The sequence below is a fragment of the Polyodon spathula genome, chromosome 2 (genome assembly GCF_017654505.1).
Source record: "Polyodon spathula isolate WHYD16114869_AA chromosome 2, ASM1765450v1, whole genome shotgun sequence".
NCBI classification, from domain to species: Eukaryota; Metazoa; Chordata; class Actinopteri; order Acipenseriformes; family Polyodontidae; genus Polyodon; species Polyodon spathula.
The window spans coordinates 51,005,278-51,027,511 of NC_054535.1; the positions used below are offsets into that span (position 1 = coordinate 51,005,278).

Consider the following 22,234-nt stretch of genomic DNA (forward strand, 5'->3'; position numbering starts at 1 on the left):
AACAAATTGACACTATTTGAAAACTGATTATCGTAACAAAAAGGTTCAGGAGAATGCAAGCTATAATTGCCTAAATGTCATTAATGGTACAGAATACAAAAAATATTAGCACAACGACACAAATGGTATTGCATACCACTGCCATCAGACAAATCTGTTTCTGACAGTATGATAAATAAAGGTCTGTTAAACACGATTAGGACAGGAGTAGGTTTATAATTTGCAGTTATCAAACATAATAATACACATTTCTAGCACGTTCTAAACTAATAGAGAACAGGCAGTGTTTACGCACTTTTTGTTGCAAAGCGTGGAGATAAACTAGTCAGAGAGGGATGACTGCAGTCTCTTGAAATGAAATAGAGAGATTAGGATGCTATTTTTTCAACAATCACTTTTACGATCTTATGAAATTCACAAGGTATGGAAAACATGGAAAACAAGGCCGCTTTGACCTCTGTGTTGTCCTGACAGTTATGGTTATTGCTTCCCATCTCAGGGTATTTGTTCTTGTCAAGAGATAACAGGAAACTTTTTGGTAGGAAGTAACTAACAGGGCAGTGTTATGTGATGTATCCAGGGTTCATACACTTATGCAGGCTTTTTACCAGGCCACATACACATTTTCCAGGCCAACCTTACAAATAAAAAAATGCATTAAAAAATATAGCACATACAATACACCAAAAATACAGTACCTACCAAATTAGAAGTATGTGCAGTCCAGTTTAGCCAATTAAAACATCCCATCCAAATCAAAGAAAAACGTTATATTGCAGTTAAAAACATACATTAATTTAAGATGTTGTAGTATTTAACAATAAGCTTTATACAGAGGTTCAACCGGACATTGCCATTTTATATGTTTAACACTTAGATAAAGCTAGTAGTACAGAGGAATCTAGATATTCATCCAGGTACCATGGTAAAGAGGCTTGCGTTTCTACCCAGGTAAGCTTGACAAATTGATATTAGTAAAGTATTCCAATCACAAGACCGCACATTTCTGTGAATCTGATGCATCATGTAGATAACAAATACAAAATAATGCCTTTGTTTAAAATCCCAAAAAATTCAACAGACAAATGCAGAGACCGTGGAAAAGGCAGAGGTGGATTTTGAGCATACAGATATTAAAATGACAGAAATAAACTCAAAGAAATAGCAGCAAGAGACATGCATCTTTTATGTCTTCTTACACACACAGTGAGCACAGTGAATGAAAGTCTGACTGACATTTTCAAGTATCCAATTAATTTATACATCGGTCCCTACAAGGTCTGATAAGGTACATTAGACACACATAATCGAATTTACACCAGTGTACCGAGTATGAAACCAATATCTCAAAAGGTTAGGTCTTTTAACACCCAAAAACTAAAAATTCATATGACCCCAATATACTGGCTAGCTTATGTCCCAGGTCAAATGAAGGGGTGTTATAAGATTTTGCCTGCAGAGTTGCCCAACACTGATGCTTAATTATTCACAAATATTATACTGTATATGTAAATTGTAGATGCAATTTTTGAGGTTGTGGATTGGATTGTAGACTGTACTGTAGATGGACAGCAGCCCCAGTTTGACTGGAGGAAGATTATGTTGTCAAACTGGATCGAAATTAAATAAACTAAATATGCCTTTATGTATTTATATATCTATTAAAACTGAATTACGGTTGTGTACTGGTGGATTGTTTTCCTGGCCATCACAGCACCCACAGTGTTATTACATTAATATTTTTTTGTGTTATTATATTAATCTTTCATGAGGGTTTTTGTTTTTGTTAGAGTCATGCATGCTAGTGCCTACAATTTAAAAAGATTCTGCCTTGTGGATACCAAGTGAAAGCAGAGTATGGTCTTAGAAATGTCAACAATATTTTAACAGATTGCAAAACACAAAACCCTAGAAGGGCCTGACTAACAAAGTTTAGAGGAGCTGAGGCGTCAGCAGAGAAGTCAGCTTCTGGCTTTGCGAGGCAATACAACATTGCTGCTGCCGACAGCTAATACATTTATTTAGATATATATCCCTGTCATACGTACACATTTACTCATCATAACAACAGTAAGGCACAGTAACAGAGAGAAAATAGGGTTAACAGGACAATTTGCTCTTCCTGTAGTTGGATGAGTGTAGATACCTGTGTATAGGAGAGTTTCTGCTGTTTTATTTCTAGGCCATTCTTCTGCATGACATACAGTACCACACAACAGAATGGGCTTGATTTTCAAAGATATTTTTTTTCCCAAATTGGCATAAATGTTTATATGGGGCAAGCATTTATTTTTCAAGTAAAGTGAAAAACAGTTGAATTCAATTCTCCTTGATAATTCTGCTCTGCCAGTACACTATATCGTCAAATTAAGATACCATTAATTTGAGCTCTGGAGTCTGGATCGTAAAAAAAGTTCACAAGCGTGAATGGCAAGAAACAAGCAATAACTTGTCCTCTAATAAAACAGGTGAGCACTCCTGGTCAATCGAGAGAAAAACGATACCATGAGCTCTTAAATAGCACCCTAAACTGTAGTCTCCGCTACAGTGTAACTGTCAATCACTGACAACTGTATCTCTTTATGGTCTTTGTGAAGGCACTTGATCCTTTTTGATGAGAATTCATTAATATATTTCAATATTTAAAAACATTCAGCCATGGATCATACTGCTAGTTTACATTCATCTGATAAGAAGACAGCAAATGTGTGATGTATATAAAAAAGTATATTCCACTTATAAACTTCAATAAAAGATACAGTGACATATACAGTACAATTGATGTGAACCTAATGGGACGCACCATCACTGACAGATTTCAATGTTTTCTGACTTTGTGTTTGACATTAATACATTGATCCAGGTGCTCATATTCTATTCTACTTATTTTCTCATATTCATCATATTAAGTCATCATCAAATAAGTCAAAGTGGAATGGAAATATTCAGTGCTTTCATTAAACTCAGAAAACTCAAGAGGATACATTTTGACAAAAAAAAAAAAAAAAAAAAAAAACATGGAAACACTCCATTTTCACCACAGTCTTTTTAACATCAACCCATAAAGTTGATCTGTGCTTACGAGGGGCAGTACAAACAGCATAATAGATTTTAAAACGTTAGGGAGGGCACCTTCAAAATTAAAAACAAAAAGTTAGGGTTAAATCTATAGATCAGAATTATAAGGGTGACAAGACATAAACAGAATAATCTTGAAGGAGACAGAAGATCACCGATATTTTAACGTTAGGAAGAACCTGTTTCAAGTTAACCAGTTGTAAAGTTAGCATTGCCAGTTCTGCCAGGAGGATTTGTGAAGTGGCCCAGCAACAAATGTAGGGTTAAAGAAACACTCAAACATTCCATGCAACTTCAGTTGTTATGTTTGAGAAATAAAAGCTTGACATACAGAGCAGTGTAAAAGATGCTGAAGTTCAGAAAAGTGTTCGAAGAAACTGTGTGCAATAAATCAATTCAGGGTTTGTTTTTTTTGGAGTAAATTTATCAGTAATATAAAACATGCAATTTAGAAACATTGTGCAAACTCAACTACAATTAGCATTTGAAGAACAGAATTTAAAGTAGTTAGAAACATTAAAAATGACATTTTAAAAATAGAAATTGTGTCAATTTCTCTCTCTCTCTATTTACATCACTGGTAAATGGTCTATTAAAAAGTTCAATTGAAAGGCTGTATCATGGTACATTATGCCACTCATAAATTGTACTATGTGCAAGTACAGTGCAAAACAATTTTATAGGTTTCCAAGCCATGCCGCTATAAAAAAAGGACTTGACTTTAGATAAACCCCGAGACACCAATGTTGTATAAACATCATTTTTAGGATGAAAAATATTATTTTCCAACATGAATGTCTTGGCCAAGATGACAAGGAATATGAAAGCTTAAAATATATTTAAAAAGGAACCAAAACATCCTAAAAGAAAATGAAATAGACATTTCCACAACGACTAGAATGAGAGAGAATTATACAAAATAAGGTAAGAGGCTTTTAACATGTTATAAGAATTTTACTTTTAAAAACACAATGGCATTTGAGTGAATAACATATCATTTAGATTTTTGTATTTTGATAATGGATTTTTAAAATAAAATTAGGTTAGAGATTCTGCTTCCTGGCTACATTTGTTACTGAATTCACAGCTTCCAATAGACTCAATCAATTTAGAGATGTTGAACAGAAAGTGGGAAACTATTTGTATTTATTTTATTTAGTCTCAAGCCACACAACAAAATAGTCATGTATGATTTATCTGAATCAGCCCTGTCCAAATGTAGTCATTCATGATAGCACCATTGTGACATGGAAAAAATATTGTACAATACATTTCTGTATTATTTTATTATAGAGCAGTGATGAAAGGGAATTACCATACAACCACAATTACACTTAACAACGCTGCAGTGACAAATAATTACTAATTACTAACATTTTTAGCCAAAAGGCATGACATTGATAGCAGCATTGATAGCAGTATTTCTAGGCTTCAATTCAACTTCAAAAATGACTTTAATTCAACCTTAAATTTATTTTGTGTAGCTCAGTAAATCTTAATTTACTATTCATGACTTTTACTTGCACTAGTAAACGAATGGTATACTGCTCTGGTTGTGCATCAGAGAAACAAAGCAGTGTTAAGCTGATCGCTTTGTGGAACATCTGCAAAGTATAAGAATTCTCTCCATTTCCTGTTGCCAGACATTTCAACACAAATGACCACACTGCAGAAGACATCCTATTTGTGGGATAAATCACTGCTATGGGACAAATACAGCCAGGAAACAAAAAGAACGTGAATTCATTTTCAAATCAGGCACTTGGGAACCTCTTGGAATGAACATTCTATTCTGAAGTCATCATATCATCATCCTCCAGAACTTTTCTTTTGAAAGACAAATGCTTTTTCTATCCAGTTGAAGATGGGCCTGCAGTCCAAAACACCCTGATATAATAGATGATTTTTTTAAATAAATTTTTCACATTTTTGCATACCTACATTACCTATATTATAGCTAGATAGTGCCTATAGAAAGTCTACACCCCCTTTTACATTTTGTTGTGTCAGTGCCTCAGTTTTTCATGCATTTAAATGAGGATTTTTTTCACGTATCTAGACACCATACACCACACTGTTAAGGGGAAAAAAAATTTTATTGAGGAAAAAAAAAAGGTATTAAAAATACAAAACTGAAAGATCATAATTGGATAAGTTTCCACACCCCTGAGTTAATATTTGGTGGAAGCACCTTTGGCAGCAATTACAGCTCTAAGTCTGTTGGGATAGGTCACTACCAACTTTACACACAACTTGTACAACTTTACTAGATTTGGAAATATTTGACCATTTTTCTTTACAAAACTGTTCAAGCTCTGTCAAGTTCCTTGGGGCGCGTTGATGGACAGCAATTTTCAAGTAATGCCACAAATTTTTGATTGGATTTAGGTCGGGGCACTGACTGGGCCACTCATGGACATTTACCTTTGTAGCAAAGATTTTGCTTTTGTGGATGAGGGAAAAAAGTTACAAGAAATAGATGTCAAGAATTATTTATTTCAGCATTTATTTTGCAAAACTCCAAAAATGCTAATTAAAAAGTATTCATATCCTTTGATGCATGACAGCATTGTCTACAAGGTGCTAAAAATTTCAATATGATAATGCAGACCCTAATTCTAGAAAAGTTTTGGATACTGGATTGTAGGTGAACATTCTTCGAGTGTGTAAAAGGTTTAGGCATAGCGCGATTGCTGGCATTACCAATAAGTCAATATGGGAAAAAGTCAAGAGCTATCCGAAGGCAGAAAATTATTTATTGTCATAAAGCTGGAGAAGGATACACAAAAATTTCCAAGCATTTGAGTATCCCAATTTCAACTTTTGTTTCCATTATCAAGAAGTACAAGATTCACGGTATTGTCACAACACTCCCCCGGTCTGGAAGAAATAAGGTTCTTTCACCAAGAACAAGTAGAAGAATTGTAAGGAAGATTGATAACAATCCAAGATTGACTGCCAAAGATATTCAAAGTGAATGGGCTGCAAGTGGGACTGGGGTTTCCATTTCAACCACAGGTCACAAGTATTGCATTGTGAAGGTCAATGTAAAAGCCACTCTGAGGAAAACGTCACAAATACAATCGCTTAAAGTTTGCAAAAAGGCATCTGAATGATGGATATGAGTTCCGGTCAAAGGTTTCGTGGAATGATGAAACAAAATTGAGCTATTTGGTCATGCTGATAGTGGTTACAGTTGGAGAAAGTCTGGTGAGGAGTACAAAGAAAAGAACATCATACCTACATTCAAACATGGAGGTGGTAATATCCTTCTATGTGGCTGTTTTTCCTCTAATGGCACAGGAAATTTAGTTCCAATACATGGTAAAATTAATTCCACACCACAACATATTGTCCAATCATCTGAAACCCTCCGCAACAAAACTTGGTTTACAGTGCAACTGGACATTCCAACAACAACAACGATTCCAAATCTATTTCAGAATGGTTAAAGAAGAATAACATCAAAGTTCTGGAATGGCCTAGTCAAAGCCCCGATCTAAATCCAACTGCGAATCTTTGGTATGAGTTGAAGAAGGCTGTGCACAAGAGAAGTCCTCGGAATTTGAATGAACTGGAACAATATTGCGTTGAAGAAAGGTAAACAACCACAAAAGAATCATGCCAAAAGATCACTGACAAATATCCTAATTATTTAAAAGAGGTTATTATTGCTAAAGGTTCTCAACTCACTGTTAATTTAATTTTCCTTGCCACAGTATGAACACTTTTGAATTAGCATTTTTTGAGTTTTGAGAAAACAATTGCTGAAATAATAATTGTAGGATATCTGTTTTTCGTAACTTTTTTTCCTCATCCACAAAAGCAAAACTTTTGCAACAAAACATTTTTCCTAAAATTCTTTGTTTTAGCATTAGGAATACCTGCAGTTAAAGAAGGATTTTTAAGCCTTGACACAATTAAGACGTGTATGTGTGCCATTCAGGGTAAATGGGCAAGACAAAAGATTTAAGTGCCTTTGAACGGAGTATGGTAGTAGATGCCAGGCGCGCCGGTTTGAGTGTGTCAAGAACTGCAACGCTGCTGGGTTTTTCACACTCAACAGTTTCCTGTATGTATCAAGGATGGTCCACCACCCAAAGGACATCCAGTCAACGGCAGGCCAGTGGTCAAAAATGGCTCATTGATGAAAGAGGTCAAAGGAGGATGACACAAATTGTGCAGAGAAACAGATGGGTTACAGTTAGTCAACTAACAGTCCTGTACAACATTGGTGCTGAAAGACCCATAAAAGAATGCACAACTCGTCGTACCTTGACACGAACGGAGTATGGCAGACGAAGACTTAACAGAGTTCCACTTCTTTCCGCAAAACACAAGAAACTGTGGTTGAAGTGGGCTAAGGAACGAAAACACTGGACACTGGAGGATTGGAAAAACATTGCCTGGTCTGATGAATCCCGGTTCCTGCTGTTTCATGCTGATGGGAGGACTAGGGTATAGAGAAAACTACATGAGTACATGCATCCATCAAGCCGCGTGTCAACATTGCAGGCTGGTGGTGGTGGTGTGATGGTGTGGGGTGTGTTTTCATGGCACACATTGGGCCCCTTGATAAAAGTGTAGTAACGTTTGAATGCCACAGGATATCTGAACATCATTGCCAATCAGGTGCATCCCTTCATGGCAGCAGTGTATCCATCTGCTAATGGATTTTTTCAGCAGGGTAACACCCCATGCCACAAGGCTAAGATTGTCCAGGAATGGTTCCACGAACATGACAGTGAATTCAGCTTAATGCAATGGCCTGCCCAGTCACCAGATCTCAATCCAATTGAGCAGCTGTGGTATGAGATGGAATGAGCTATTTGGAGTAGAGATCCACTACCAGCCAACTTGACACAGCTGTGGGAAGCATTGCAGTCAACATGGGCCAGCATCCCTGTGGAACGCTTTCGACACCTTGTAGAGTCCATGCCCCGACGAATTGAGGCTGTTCTGAGGGCAAAAGGGGGTACAACTCAATATTAGGAAGGTGTTTAATGTTTTGTACACTCAGTTTGTTAACGCATCAGTGGGGTGACGTAGCTCAAACCACTCCCCTACTAGGTCAAGCGTAGTAGATCAAAACAATGTTGGTTTTAAGAGGTAGCAGCTGGGACGATGCAGAAATTATCCCTTTGCAGTCCATTTATTCAGCGCTTGTCAGACTCGTCAGGTTTTCACATGCGCTGCTAATTTTACTCACGCTCTTTTAAATTTTTTTATTTTTTTGGGAGTAAAACAGGTTTAAAAGGCATTGAATCGCAAAAGGACAGTCCTCCATCTCCAGTCAAGCCCCTCCCCTTGTTCCCTGTATTTTTCACATACCTCTTTATAGACGTGCATACTGATAAATCCTCTCCTGATCACTCGTTTTATCACGAAACTCTCAATAATGTGATCCAAGTCATTATTTTATTACTAACATCTCAAAAAGCTCTGCAAATGTCTGCGATATTCTTTGAGCGCTGGATGCAGAAGCAGCTATCTCCTTTATGTCCGTGTTACCTCTGTGGTGCAAGGGGCTATCAGATACGCCCTTTTGAGTGGAGTTCAGAGAAAAACCTGCAAGTTTTTCCGAGAACTCTCAGAAATACTGAGCAGCAGGCCAGAGATAAACCCACCACGGATCTTGGATTTTATGGGACCTACGTCATGAATGGTAAGTATTTCTTCATCGTACAGCTTTCATTAAAACAATAAAACTTACTTATATATATATATATATATATATATATATATATATATATATATATATATATATATATATATATATATATATATATATATATATCAGATTGTAGGTAAGATTGTAAATCTCAATACTGATAAATAATGTATGCGACATTGCATATTCAGTCACCATTAATTTAATAATCTGGATTGTGACTAATGTAATGTGCATGTCCCTGTTTGCTGCATTTACACATGATCCAACACGATCGCTTCTTTCCACAGTAACTGACTGCACTGTCAACACATGTCTATCGTATCTTATGCAATACATACAGTACCAACAAAAAATAAATAAAAATAATGTTGCAAAAAATAAGATGGCTATATTTATGTTTGCAAATTTCCCAGCTCAATCTCTTACATTGACTTCCAGGAATGCGGTGTTTACGTCACTGTTTACATTCTCGTCAAGCAGTTCGTCACAATTTAGGCTTCCTTTTCAGCCACATAAGTGAACGCACTTAAGCCCCCTAAAACCTCAACTGTGAACGGAAATTTGAGGCGGCCCAGAGAAGGCCCAAGGCCGGCTCAGTAAGTGTGAACGGGGTCTTTTTGGTATATAATATGTGCCTCTAAAAACACCATCTCTCACTTTAAACCGTCTGTCGTAAGTGGAAGGCATCGATTGAGCAGCTGCCCCAGCACAGTCCGTACTGCTATAAAACGTGAAAGAGTCATGTAAAAGAGTAATGTTTTACTTACAACGTATTAAAATATGATCACTAAATGTATGTGGCCCAATGATCCACTGGACTTGAACTAAACAATGTGATTCAATAAAAAATATTTGAAGACTGTTTTGTAGAACACTCATTTTAGAGCGTTTATGTGGAAGAATGCATAAAAAAAGTAAATAGAGTTAAAATAAATGCAAATGATAAATGTGCTATAACACTGAAGTATAAAAGCAATGAGACTATTCACAATGGGCATTACCAGGCATTATGGATAGCTTGGTTGTAAAAGCATTCTCGACTTCATCTGGAGTCCCATTACCCAAATGGTGTCAGGTCTTACTGCTTATATATACACGTCAGCCTAGGTCAGAGTGGTTGCTACGATTTTATATACCATATAAAAATATTTTGTTCAACAAAAATGAATGAGTAGGCTTGCTACTTTTTGATATTAAATCGGTAAAGCTCGTTAAACTTTTAATTCCCAAAAAATGAGACTCCGACTGTTTGAGAAATTTACATAGGATAAATGTCGGTAAAACCACTCGCTTTCCACTCTGAATGGCTAGGGGTTGCTGTCAATCATCTCAGTGATCTCTTAGTATAGTTTCACTGTCACTTCACCCAGTTCTGACAGCTCTCTCGACTGAAGCAGTGCCAGAATGCTCTCATTCGTTTAAATCAGGGGTTCCCCAATTTTGGTCGCGGGAGCAATGACATTCTATGTACAGTATGTTTTTCTATTAATAGCAAAAAGCAGGTGCCGGACGCCAGCTGTAACTGTAGAAAAAGTTAGCATGGCAGTATTGGCGGACTGTCAATCAAAGCAGAAATTCACAAATCAGAGCAAACAGATTGCCTACCTGTAGGTGGGATGCAGAGCGAGAGGCAGTGCTAATAAGATTATGCGATTGCTCTGCGGCAGATGTAAAAATTGTGTTCAGAATTAATAAAAATACAATATGTCGAATCCGCTACCAAAGAATAAAGTATAGGCAACTACAGGAGTCTAAATCCATTTGTACCATGGGCTCAGTTTTGAGGTGCTGGAATGGGATTTTTTCTTTTGTAGTTTGATAACATTCATTTAAAAATTCAATTGATGCCTAAGATGAATATGTTTTTGTGACTAATTAGCTATTAACATTTAAAATATTGAGAACTTTGATGTGTGTTTCAATATTAACTAAATCAATTTGTTAATCAAACTGATAAATCTTTTTACATACCGGTAATTGATTTATTAAAATGTTTGATATCTGCTATTTTATTGATTACTGGTTCATTCACAGTCATCTTAAAATAACGTTATAATACGTTTTGTTGGAAAATAATAATAATAAAAAAAGTCTTTTTGACCGATTCAAATTTCGCTGCAGATGGACTTATTTTCATAAGTTTTCTTTTGGTTAAGTGGCGCAGCTGGGCTCCGATTTTTATTTTTTTGGGAGGGACTTGCAAGCCAACTGAATGTGATTTTTCAAGTTGGATTAGCGTAGTGGCGCCAAAAGTAACTTCTGCAAGGCTCTGTCTGTATTGTGTGCATTCGACTTTTTTGTGCATGACAGTTTAGCATAATGGCTGGACATTTTAGTTAGTGTTCAGAAATTAGGATTTAAGAGTTGTTTTTGTGCACGTTGTACTAGTTTTACTCAAAAGTGATTCCTGTTTAGATAGTTATGAATGGGAATAATAAGAGACATGTACTTCTTGCTTGTTTGATGACCAAGAAAAATAACCGCATTTCTAAATTCAATTATACAAAGGTACTTAATTTAAAGGTTTGATAAAAAAAAACATCTGTTTTAGTTTTTTTTTTTTTTTTTTTTTTTTAATTTATTTTATTTACTAAAATTAAAGTGTTATTCTATGTGATTTCCATCTTTCGCAATTTTTATTCAAATGAATAAAGGACAGTTTGGTTTATTTATAATATTACAAGTTTAAACATATAAAAATGTTTTTAACATTTTCCCCCCAAGGATTACTAATAGTGGTTCACAGTACCTAATGCAGCTGAACAGGTGGGCCTCAAGTTAAAAAAAAAAAAAAAGTTTGGAAACCTCTGGTTTAATTAACTGTCAATCATCAAGACCTGTACTGACTGTGCACTTTTATTTGCCAGCTCATGCACCTGTCATTCAAATCGCCTGTTTTTTTAAATTAACGGGTTAATTACTTAAAGTATTGTGCACAATCCCCTGACCGACATCTCCGCGGCAGGACAAAATGGGACCATCTGTCTGCCTTACCTTTCAGTGACTCCAGCTGTGCTGAAGAATAACTGCAAGTTAATTCTGTTTAACGATCTAATGTTTTGTTCAGTGCATATTATTTGTACTCGACTCTTAAATTTATGCTATAAAAGTCTGTGTAATACACTTTTATATGCTGCATTTTCTATGGTTTTGAGACAATTTTTTTAATTGAATTAATAGAGAAATAGTGGGGAAATAAAACAGGCAGAAGCTATTTTTATATTTGAATAACTCCCAAGTATTGCTTATTATAGTAGTACTCAAACTGCACTAAAAGGAACATTTCCTTAAAGTATGTTATACATTTGTTGAGGTGAGGTGGGGTTACAGGGAACCTTTTGTATATCTTGAAGAATTTAGTGAACCAGTCAAGCTACAAGGCTAGACCTGCCCCTGTTAAATCACTAATTGATTGATTTTGTTCACTGTTAAATAAAACCAAAATCCTACAAGTTATATTCTACTTTTTTGTGTGTGTTTTGTGTGATGGGGAGGGGGAAAAGTAGATTTTTCTAGCATTTTTTAAAATTGCACATCCCTGCCTGTAGATAGCAAATGATACAGTACACAATCAGAGCAAGAACCGTGGGACCTCCTTATCAAGTAGGCTACTTTTACAGTAGCTGTTGAAAGCATCGTTTATTAGTTTATTTCTAAGGCTGTGAAGATTTAAACCTTTAAAAGGTTTACATGCTAAACAAAATAGCATTTTACAAAATGCCATGATTAAGGATTTTGGTTGATTTTCTCTTTTTGTAATACATTTAATGCATTGTAAACTACTCTAACTGAATACAGAATGTAAAACTATGAGTATAAACTGTAAAACTGACTATAATAAATACAAAATCAAGTCTATTTATTAATCAAAAATGCGTATGACAGTTTACGCAGAAGTTTTAGTTCTGTTTAATGTAGATTTTATGTACATCCATAGCTTATATTTCTGGTTAACACAGAGAATTGCAGACTATAAAAACAGTTGAAACTGAAATCCATGTTTAAGATTTTATTTTTTTATATACTAATGAATTGTTTAACTCAGCTGCTGGGGAATAGTTCAAAGTTATTTGAAATTAGTCCCTATCGTTTTATATATGCTGCTTACTGAAAGTGGGATAAAAATTGATTTAAACAAAAAAAAAAACTTGGAGGAAGGAATGATGGTTAGGGTGTCCAATGCAGAGGTGGGTGTTAATCCTTTCGACTGAAAAAAAATAAACATGTAGATTGTCAATTCATTATACTGTTCGGGAAATATTAGTACAGTAGGTGAATGAATTCATAAATGAAATTCTAGGAAAGATATGATGCAAATACTGTAGGCGGTCTTTGATCTGTAGTGCCCAGTTGCAGATGACACCGACACAGGCCTATTGGATATTTTGCTATGTTCGGTTATGTTTTGAAAGACAGAGATCATTACTGGGCAGGCTCATTTAATTTTCAAATCCTCGATAACTGCTGCTTCGCGTTTAACCCCAGTATACTACATTCAATTGTTGTTTCTGTGCAATGACATTCTAAACTAACGTTTTTTGGCACGCCTTAACCCAAATAAAGTTGATGTTACATTCCTGATCTCTGCTGTGCAATATGTTTTCTACAGTATCGTTTTAGGGCAAAAATAAATAAGCAATCAACATCTAAAATCTGTGTTTCAAGGAAGCACAGCTGTGTTAATCATTCTAGAGGTTGTGCAAGTTGACAGAATTGTTAAGCTGTGATTGATTCTTGGCAGTGTTTTCCTCCTTTAAAATTGAGTTAACACATAGTCATTCATAAGGATGTCAGTATGTATCGGGGTTCTGAAGTAACCTCACGATGAGTAAGTTCCAGTGTATTCCAGTTATCCAGTTATTTTTATTTACAATTCAATGTGCTCCAGTTCTCTGACTAGTTCTGTTTGAACTTTTGAGAGGCTTATGATGAGTTGTACATTAACATCCCCCAACTGCACATTCAATATAGCATTCAAATGTGATTTGTGAACTGCTCAGCATACCTTCCAACAAAGGAATGTTGGTTATTCTATATTTTAGAACTCTCCTTCTACATATCAAATAGAGTACCCATTGTATATAAAATGAAGATAAATGTATTTTTAAAGAGTTGAACAGTCATAGTTTCTCATAACAAACATGGTCTAGCCTATTTCAAGCAATCTGAAAGCCAGGTTTAGACAGTAATAGAGAAAGATGAATACAATATAAGAGCATCAGACTTCTAAACCATACATAATCGTGAACATGATACAAAGGGGAGGACACAGTGATAAAACAATTAAAGTTAATTTTTTGGAACCAAAAATATAAATTGCGTGGTTTTCCCAGATAATATTATATTTCTGTTTTATTTTTTCTGGTCACAGCTGGAATTTGTCAGACAATTATTAAAACTTTGTAACTAGGTGCCCTTTAACTATGTGGTGTTGGTATTTGCTGAGGGATAAGCTTCAGGGAATGTTTAATATGAGAAGTGCACAACGTGTCCTGTGTAAAATGTTTTTGTGTTTTGTTTAATGAACCTCCCTTGAGGTAAATTATCATTAATCCTAAGTTAAATTCAAAAGGGGTTTTATTGCAACCATATATCAGGTTGATGTTGTTACAAGAACATATTGCACATACCAAATTTTACTAAATAATTTCTGAAAAACACATTATAAACCTTCCAGGCTTTAAGACATTCAGTGGTGAGGCATGACGGGGATACAATGTGGAAACTGGGAAGGTGCAAGGCCAGTAACCTCTGCAAACTCATCATGGTCCTGTTTCTGCAGGAGGAGGAGGCACAGTGCAAACAATGTTATAAGAAATTAACAAAAAGTCTTTGTTTTTTTATATACATGTGTCATACATCTGTCACATGGGTGTCCTGTTCTTAAAGTGCTCCCATTCCCCCAACCCATGTTCCTATGAATGCTGATACTGGCCCATCACCCCTTCCTTCCTTGCAAAAGACTGTTTGATGCCACTGAACATCTGCAATTCCATACAACAGAAAGTTATGCTAGGACATAGATTCATATTACAGCACTATTGGTAATCTTTCTGTCATGCACCTGTGTCTCATGATGTAGACTTTCTATAGGCACTGTGTTTTATATATATATATATATATATATATATATATATATATATATATATATATATATAGTTCAGTGTGCACAGTAAATCCAAGATGGACTTCTGGTTAAATAATGAGCAGATTTGCACATGAAAGGGCTTTGTTAATGGTTTAAAAAAGTTTTTTTTTTAAGTTTTTATTTCAGATATAGTAAGTTATCTAATTAATAAAATCCATTTCTATATATAATTACACATTTGACCCTACTCAATAGAACAATATAAACTAAAATTACATCAACAGTGCAATCTATTTCAGTAGGGCTTTATTTATTTATTTATTTTGTTCAGGGGATGGGTTATGCTATTATTATTTGGCAAAATATGTTATTTTCGGTTATTAAAAATAAACCATTTTTAGTTTCTGTAATAAGCTGCATATACGTTTTGCTAATACCTATACAAAGGTTAACTTACTGTGTTAAGTGAGGAGGTCCACATTTAGCATTCAGGCAATGTAGAACTCTGGATGCATTTTGAATCCGAGAATTGTGAGAAGTAACAGATTTTGTTTCACACTATAGTAAAATTGTTTTTTATTTATTTTACATTTCAGTCCACTCCAGTCACAAGTCACTCTAAAGAGTGTATTCTATTAAATAGGTCCACACAAATTGATGATTGGTCAGTAGCAATCTGAAAGCTGTTTTCTTTAAATAGAAAAAGTTGTGCATGGTTGACATTATTTAAAATACAGTATACTACCAAAATCCAGGTTTATTGGTTTAAAAAAAATGTAAAAACTAATTTTCTAAACAGGTCTTCAGGGCTGTTTTTTCGGTTACTATTGGTTAAAACCGAAAACTTCAAGCCCCAACTACTATTAAAAAAAAAACAAAAAACAAAAAACAAAAAAAACAACCTTGGGTTATCTTAAGCACTTGAGACATCTGAAAATATTGTACAAGGCGTCTTTACAAATGAAGACAAAAAGATCCACATATAAAGACTGTGGTGTGGTCTTGTAGTCCTCATTTTTATTTTAAACCCGGTACGTACCTGTGACAGAAATACAATGAACCTTGGTATCGAACTTATCAACCTGGAAGGGAAACAATGTAGCAGCAGCAGATTGTCAAGGCAGCTGCATTCGTTTACCAAGGGGTCAGGCGTGACAGCATATAAGGGGGGGCGTAGAATTGTAATCTGTTCCTTCACTTGGTTTGTGAAAATGAACCTGAAGGACTGTAAGAGACACAGTAACCACTGCTGAAATAAACCTGTGTTTTAAGAATATTCATTAGTGTTTGTATCTGTTAGTAATTGTCTGTGTTTATACACCACCAGACAGCTAACACGTATCCAGAGCAGTACTTTCACTTGTATCACTGTAAACTGTGTTGTACCACAATCACTAATTCACACAATGAACGGACTTGTGCATGTGTTTTGTGTTTAATGTAGGGATACAATAACGGGACTATTATTTCGGGACCAGCCCAGGGATTATAAATGTAAGTAATACACGCCGCTGTATTAATTACCAGCATTATTATTTACTGTTTGTTTCGCCGTCAGACACTGGACATAAGGAATAAAATAAAACAAAACAAACCTTCTGCACCTGAATTACAATTATCTGTGTCTTCTTCGATCACCTGCACACTATTAACCACTTTGCCACAGTACCCTATTTTACCTTTCAAATATATTTAGACAGCCTTTTGGAATGATAAAGCCTTGCTAACACAGCTGAAGTTACATGTAATGGATCCCTGAATATAGTAGAAAGATTAATTATACAGTACATAGTAGTTTAGAACAGCATTGGAAAGAACAAATGTTCCATTTTGGAAAGGATATTGACGAAAAGGGTGCATATGCCACCTAGTGGTAAACTGGTAGACTGAAGTTGTGGGGACAGAATATTCTACTGTATGGTGAGATATTAGATCAGGAGTTCTCAATTACATTCTCTGGATGGCCAGATATGGCAATGTCCAAACCTTGGGGGGCCACAGGGTGCTCAAGATGTGAGTGCTGGTGGGGGGTTGTTTAAATGGTCATGAAAAGCTGACTATCGAATCATACTTTACATACAGTAACAGAACATTGCAACCCTATACTTACAACAATCAACTAATACAAACAAAAACTACTTATAATGATACAATGTCTGTTCGCCATTTAATAATAAAAATAGAAAGCAAACACATTTTTTCTTTATATTTTTCTGACAATATTCAAAAAAATAATTATATGCAAATATGCAAACAATGATACAAATACCACAGTAATGCTATTAAAACGTTATTCATTTTAATTTTATTAAAACTACAAAATATTCTGAAAACGGTTGAGCAGCAAGCATTCAAATTAACTAATGAAAGCACATCAATTAGTGACCGCTTTACTTATGCTGTATAATCATCTTAAGCACCTGATTAAAAGTGTAGCACAGTGTCTAAATATGCATGCTCTAACTCAAATGTGTTTAAATGTAAATTAAAAGTTTTAAAATTAAATACATAGCATGACAGTAAACAGAGGGAAAATAAACTTAAGTGCATATCCAACAGCCATCTGTGAGAGGCGTTGTAGGTACGTTTCTTATTGTTACCAAACATACTTCTGAAATCATAACTATGGGACACCGTTCTCTTTAAAGACCACTGATCAAATCCTACATCCAGCCAGACAGATCCACCTCCTGTGCATCCTCCTCTCTTACCTGTCATGATTTCTTGACGCTCCTCCAGTTGCCCCTCCTGCCCTCTCCTCTCCATTGCTGATATTTCCTTACTGTTGAAATCAACTACTGCCACATGCCCCCTGGAACCCTGGCCAACTAACCTTGTCCATCTCTGTGCTTCTTATCTTGCTCCCTCCATTATATACACTCTCAACCTGTCCCTGGACTCTGGCTCGGTTACTGCTGCCCTTAAGCTTGCCAAAGTTATGCCGGTACTCCAAAAACCCTCCCCTGACCCGGTACACTTGTCTAATTTCTGTGCCATCTCCAATCTCCCTTTTCTTTCAAAACTTGTGAAAGAGCTGTAGCCAGACAACTGATGCAACATCTCACAGATAAAAATCTGCTTGACTCTCTACAGTCTGGTTTCCTGCCGCATCAAAGTACTGAAACTGCTCTGCTCCTGATTGTAACTCTGGCCTGCTTGTTATCCCCAAGCAAACATGCACCACACTTGATCAACGCTCATTTAGCTTCATGGCTCAGACTCTGGTGCGTGATGCTCCCACCGTGTCTCGCTATAAATCAACTCTCAAGACCCATTCTCTCTTGCTTTCCATACTCTAAGTCTGATATCTGCTATTAGCTGCTGTGTTGCTGCCACTATTTAATGTATTGTGCTACTATCATGTAGTATGCGCTTTCCACTGTATTTAATGTATTATGCTTTTTTTTTTTGTATAGCATGTATTCGAATCAGATGCTGCACAATTCCCAGCTAAATTAAAGAGATTTCCAATACTATTTATCCTAAAACTATATGTAAAACTGCAGTATTCCAGTTGTGAAGACTTTACTCCACTGAATTAACTATAAAGCAGAGGATGTTAAAACTTAAAATTATACGTTTTTTTCATGTGTATACTTCAGGCATTTTCTTTTTTCTTTTTTTTTTTTATCTCTACCATTATAGTTTCTTCACAGTAAACAAAGTGGCAAATGACACATTTTCATAAAGTAACAGTTTATTGAAACACTTCTGTAACCCTAAGAAATAAATGTGGAAAGGGGGCGTTGCACAAAGAAAAAAAAAAAACACACCATTTTGGTTTTCATTTATTAACTCTCCTCATAACAGAAAATAGGATCACAACAAAACAAAATGTTGATCACTATACGTAATATTTCCCTTGCTAGTTTGGCTAGTGACTGGAAACTGTGCAGCATTTTCGAGTGATGTGCATTACCTGCAGCTGTATCCCGACTCTGACTTGGTTGCCAAATCTGAAGCATCACTTTGCACACTTGCCATTTTAGACACAGACGTGGGTTGTTGCCTTCAGTTAATGTGAAACAATGTTTGTAAGAATATTCAGATAGTTTCTCTACACTAAAGAAAATAATATTACTCCATACCGCTGTTTTCATATTGCACTTACTAAAGCCTTCTCTCGTTGATCAACCAATGAGCACTGACACTAAGTGAAATGGGCGGAGATTTGTAACGCATGCCAAAATGAAATCTCATTAGAATGAAAGCTGGCCAATCAGCTGACTTGTTCCTGATTAAGTTGCCAAAAAAAAAACACTTGTTAGGGGACACAAATACCCTGAAGATTGTGGCGAAATTACAATTTTGCGAATCCGGCCCGCGGGTCGCCAATTGTGGAATCCTGTATTAGATCACTGACCATTGAGGTTATGAAGGTTAAGTATTTAAAACCAATTAAATGCATGTATACATTAGAGTCATTAGTTCGATCTCATTCATAAAAATTCATTTGCCTTTCAAATTACTGTGTATAGCACAACAGATGAGGACCCTTCCAGGAAATGTACAAATAGTAAGGTTGAATACTACATAAATATAGGACTCTCCGAGTGGCTCACCAGGTATAAACACAGCCAGGTGCTGTGCAGGATGAGTCATACAGCACAGATTCGTATACTGGCTGTGCGGAGTTGCCAGTCTTCGCTGGGGATTCTAAAGGAAGCGTCACTAGGCACTCCCGTGGGTTAGGGACACAAAACCGGCAGGGACTGCTTCTCTTCATTGCGCTACAGCGAACCCTGCCGGCCAGACGCTTAGTGAGCTCAGAGCGGCCACCTTCAGAGCTGGCCTTTGCCCGTCAGAGGCGGGTAGCTTGCTGACGTTCGCTCTTGAGTTTCTGGCTGTAAAAGTGGAAGTCGGCTTGGTCGTGGGATCGGATGACGCCCACACTGAACCTTCGGATTACTTGAGTTGTGTGGGGAATTGGGCACATAAAATAAAATTAAAAAACAGTATATCATAAATATTGCTTTCATATTTTCACCTCCCACCCTCATTTTGGAATATGACAAAAATAACCCTTTCCAAGGAACACAACTTTAAATTACTATTTTCAAAAGGGTCACTAAGGGTAACAGCAACTTACATTCACACCTTATTAATTTGCTAGAACTCACTGGCAATAACCTCTTGAGTCAAAGGGCATGGGCATTGAAATGTGCAAGACCCCTTACAGTTTTTAAAGTTTGTATTTTTGCTGTAGTGTATTCAGAATAAAATAACACCTATCATATAGCAACCTAAATATTCTACATCTGTTTACTTCTAACAATATTTATAACAATCAGTGTAAGTATTGTAACCTGGCCAAAATAGAAAATACATTCCAACACTACAAGTTTAACATTACTAATTACAACTAGCCATCAAGTACTGACACCAGATTAATCGAAGTCAATTTACTTTGTTAATTCAATAACCTGTAAAATAATTCAAAACAAGGTTACCTGGATGTACTTTTCATGGTCAGTGCAAATGTTACCGTTACTCCATCCATAAACAGAAAGTCAACAGTAGATGCTTTACAATGAAATACAGTCCAGAGTTAAAAAAAAAAAATTCCTTTCCAACTCAAAGTATCTTGCATTTTCTTATAGTTACTGCATTGTTGTGCTTTACATTTAGCATGTCTTTTTATTCATCATAACGTTAAATTACCTTTCTAATTTCAATGTTACCCAAGTCTGGATTGCCATACTACTTTTAGCACTTGCTAGATACATGTTTAATGGCTGAAGAAACACATATTGAAATGCTTCGGGCCGTTACCATACACAGTTAGAAACATAATGAAAATAAAAACCATCATGAAAAAATATATAAATATATTGGGCCAGATAAAATTGCATCCGGGCCAGTAAAAACACCAGCTCAGTGGCCCGAGGGGCCAGTAGTTAAAAATCTAAATGTATAGCCCTGCATAACAGTAATAATTTTTTTTTTTCATTAAGTATATGGAAAACTACAAAGCGGTATGTAATTCAATATGTTAATGTAACATTATTCAGCAGGTTTCATTCCACTTTATGAAGGAAAATGTGTTCATTCTATAGGGTGATGGAAAACTTTTGGCCAAAGCTGTATTAAAGAGTGTTAAAGTATCTCATTATGTCATGTTAAGGCTATACACTACAGGCATTTTCATGCAAAAAGTTATCAAAGCAAAAACAAGACAAACCTAAATGTAGGTGCAAAAGGATTTTTCCATATGGCTCCAAAACCGTGGAATAACCTCCCACTCATTGTTTGTTTAAGTTAAACACATGTTATGAAGTACAATGTACGTACATAACATAACAGCTAACTTCTTAGTCTGGGCATTTGTAAAAATGGTTGTTTTCTTTAATGTAGCTCACATTATTCAAAGTATTGAGTGTTTCTGGACAGGAGCTACTTAACCAAAATATTCAACCAATGTGCATCTAATACCTGAATACTCTCACCCCAAAATACTGTTTTTCTGCCTTTCATTTGTTTCCTGTTTGTTGCCATGGCAATGTGAAACCCTGCCCAATGTGCACAAGCTCTCTGCAGTATGTTCTTGGATTTTAGTCGTGGGGAAAGACTAGACTACAAATTTGTGTTGAAAAAATACACGTCCCTATATGCAACGTGTGTTTTGCACTGCCCCTAATAGCAATACAGCAACTACTGTTCTAGTTCAGTGCCAATAAAAAGGTGGGATTTTTAGAATTGCTGTCTGAACAGATCGGACTGTTCGGCCAAACAAATGGGACACATTCCAGTGAAGAGAAGTTGAACAGTTTTGCCAAATAAGATTATCCAGGTCTGTTATATCTCACAAAATTAACCTTTAGTCAAATAAGAAATTACCAAAGATGAATAATAATTACCTACTGTAATTACGTTGTTCTAAAAAAAAAAAAAAGGAAAAAAACACTGCCTTTAAAAGGAATTATGTGAAAAATGATCCAATACGGAAAGGTACCAACACAGCTCCATACAAGAACACACACTGCCACGGTACTCAGCTGCTTCTAATTAGGCATTCTGAGCACAGCAAATGGCAGACACAGAGACAGTAGGGACTGAGATTGCTTGCAAATGATGATGATGATGACACAGCTACAGCACCTCTCTGGAGGCTAGGGTTCATGTCACGGTGCATGCGGAGGGCAAAGTCATGCTTTGTAGCTGCCCATGCTGCACCTTACCTTCAAAATAACACATTCTCAGACCCACAGTAATACCTTTCTGCATCTTAATGACTGCTATACCTTATAATACACACACAAGTCAATAAATACCAATAGGTTTAGTAGTGAGACCACATGCACATGTTCCAGATCTCAATAAATCTACATTATATTTCAAAGAAAAAAACGACACAATATTTAAAAAGGACAGGTATTCTCTCCAGTACAATCTTT

The 22,234-nt window shown here is 35.9% G+C and overlaps 1 protein-coding gene across 1 annotated transcript in view; it reads right to left on the reverse strand.

Annotated features, from left to right (window-relative positions):
• plgrkt (plasminogen receptor, C-terminal lysine transmembrane protein) overlaps positions 1-22,234 on the reverse strand; it is a 63,390-nt gene that overhangs the window by 36,715 nt on the left and 4,441 nt on the right. The window lies entirely within an intron of this gene.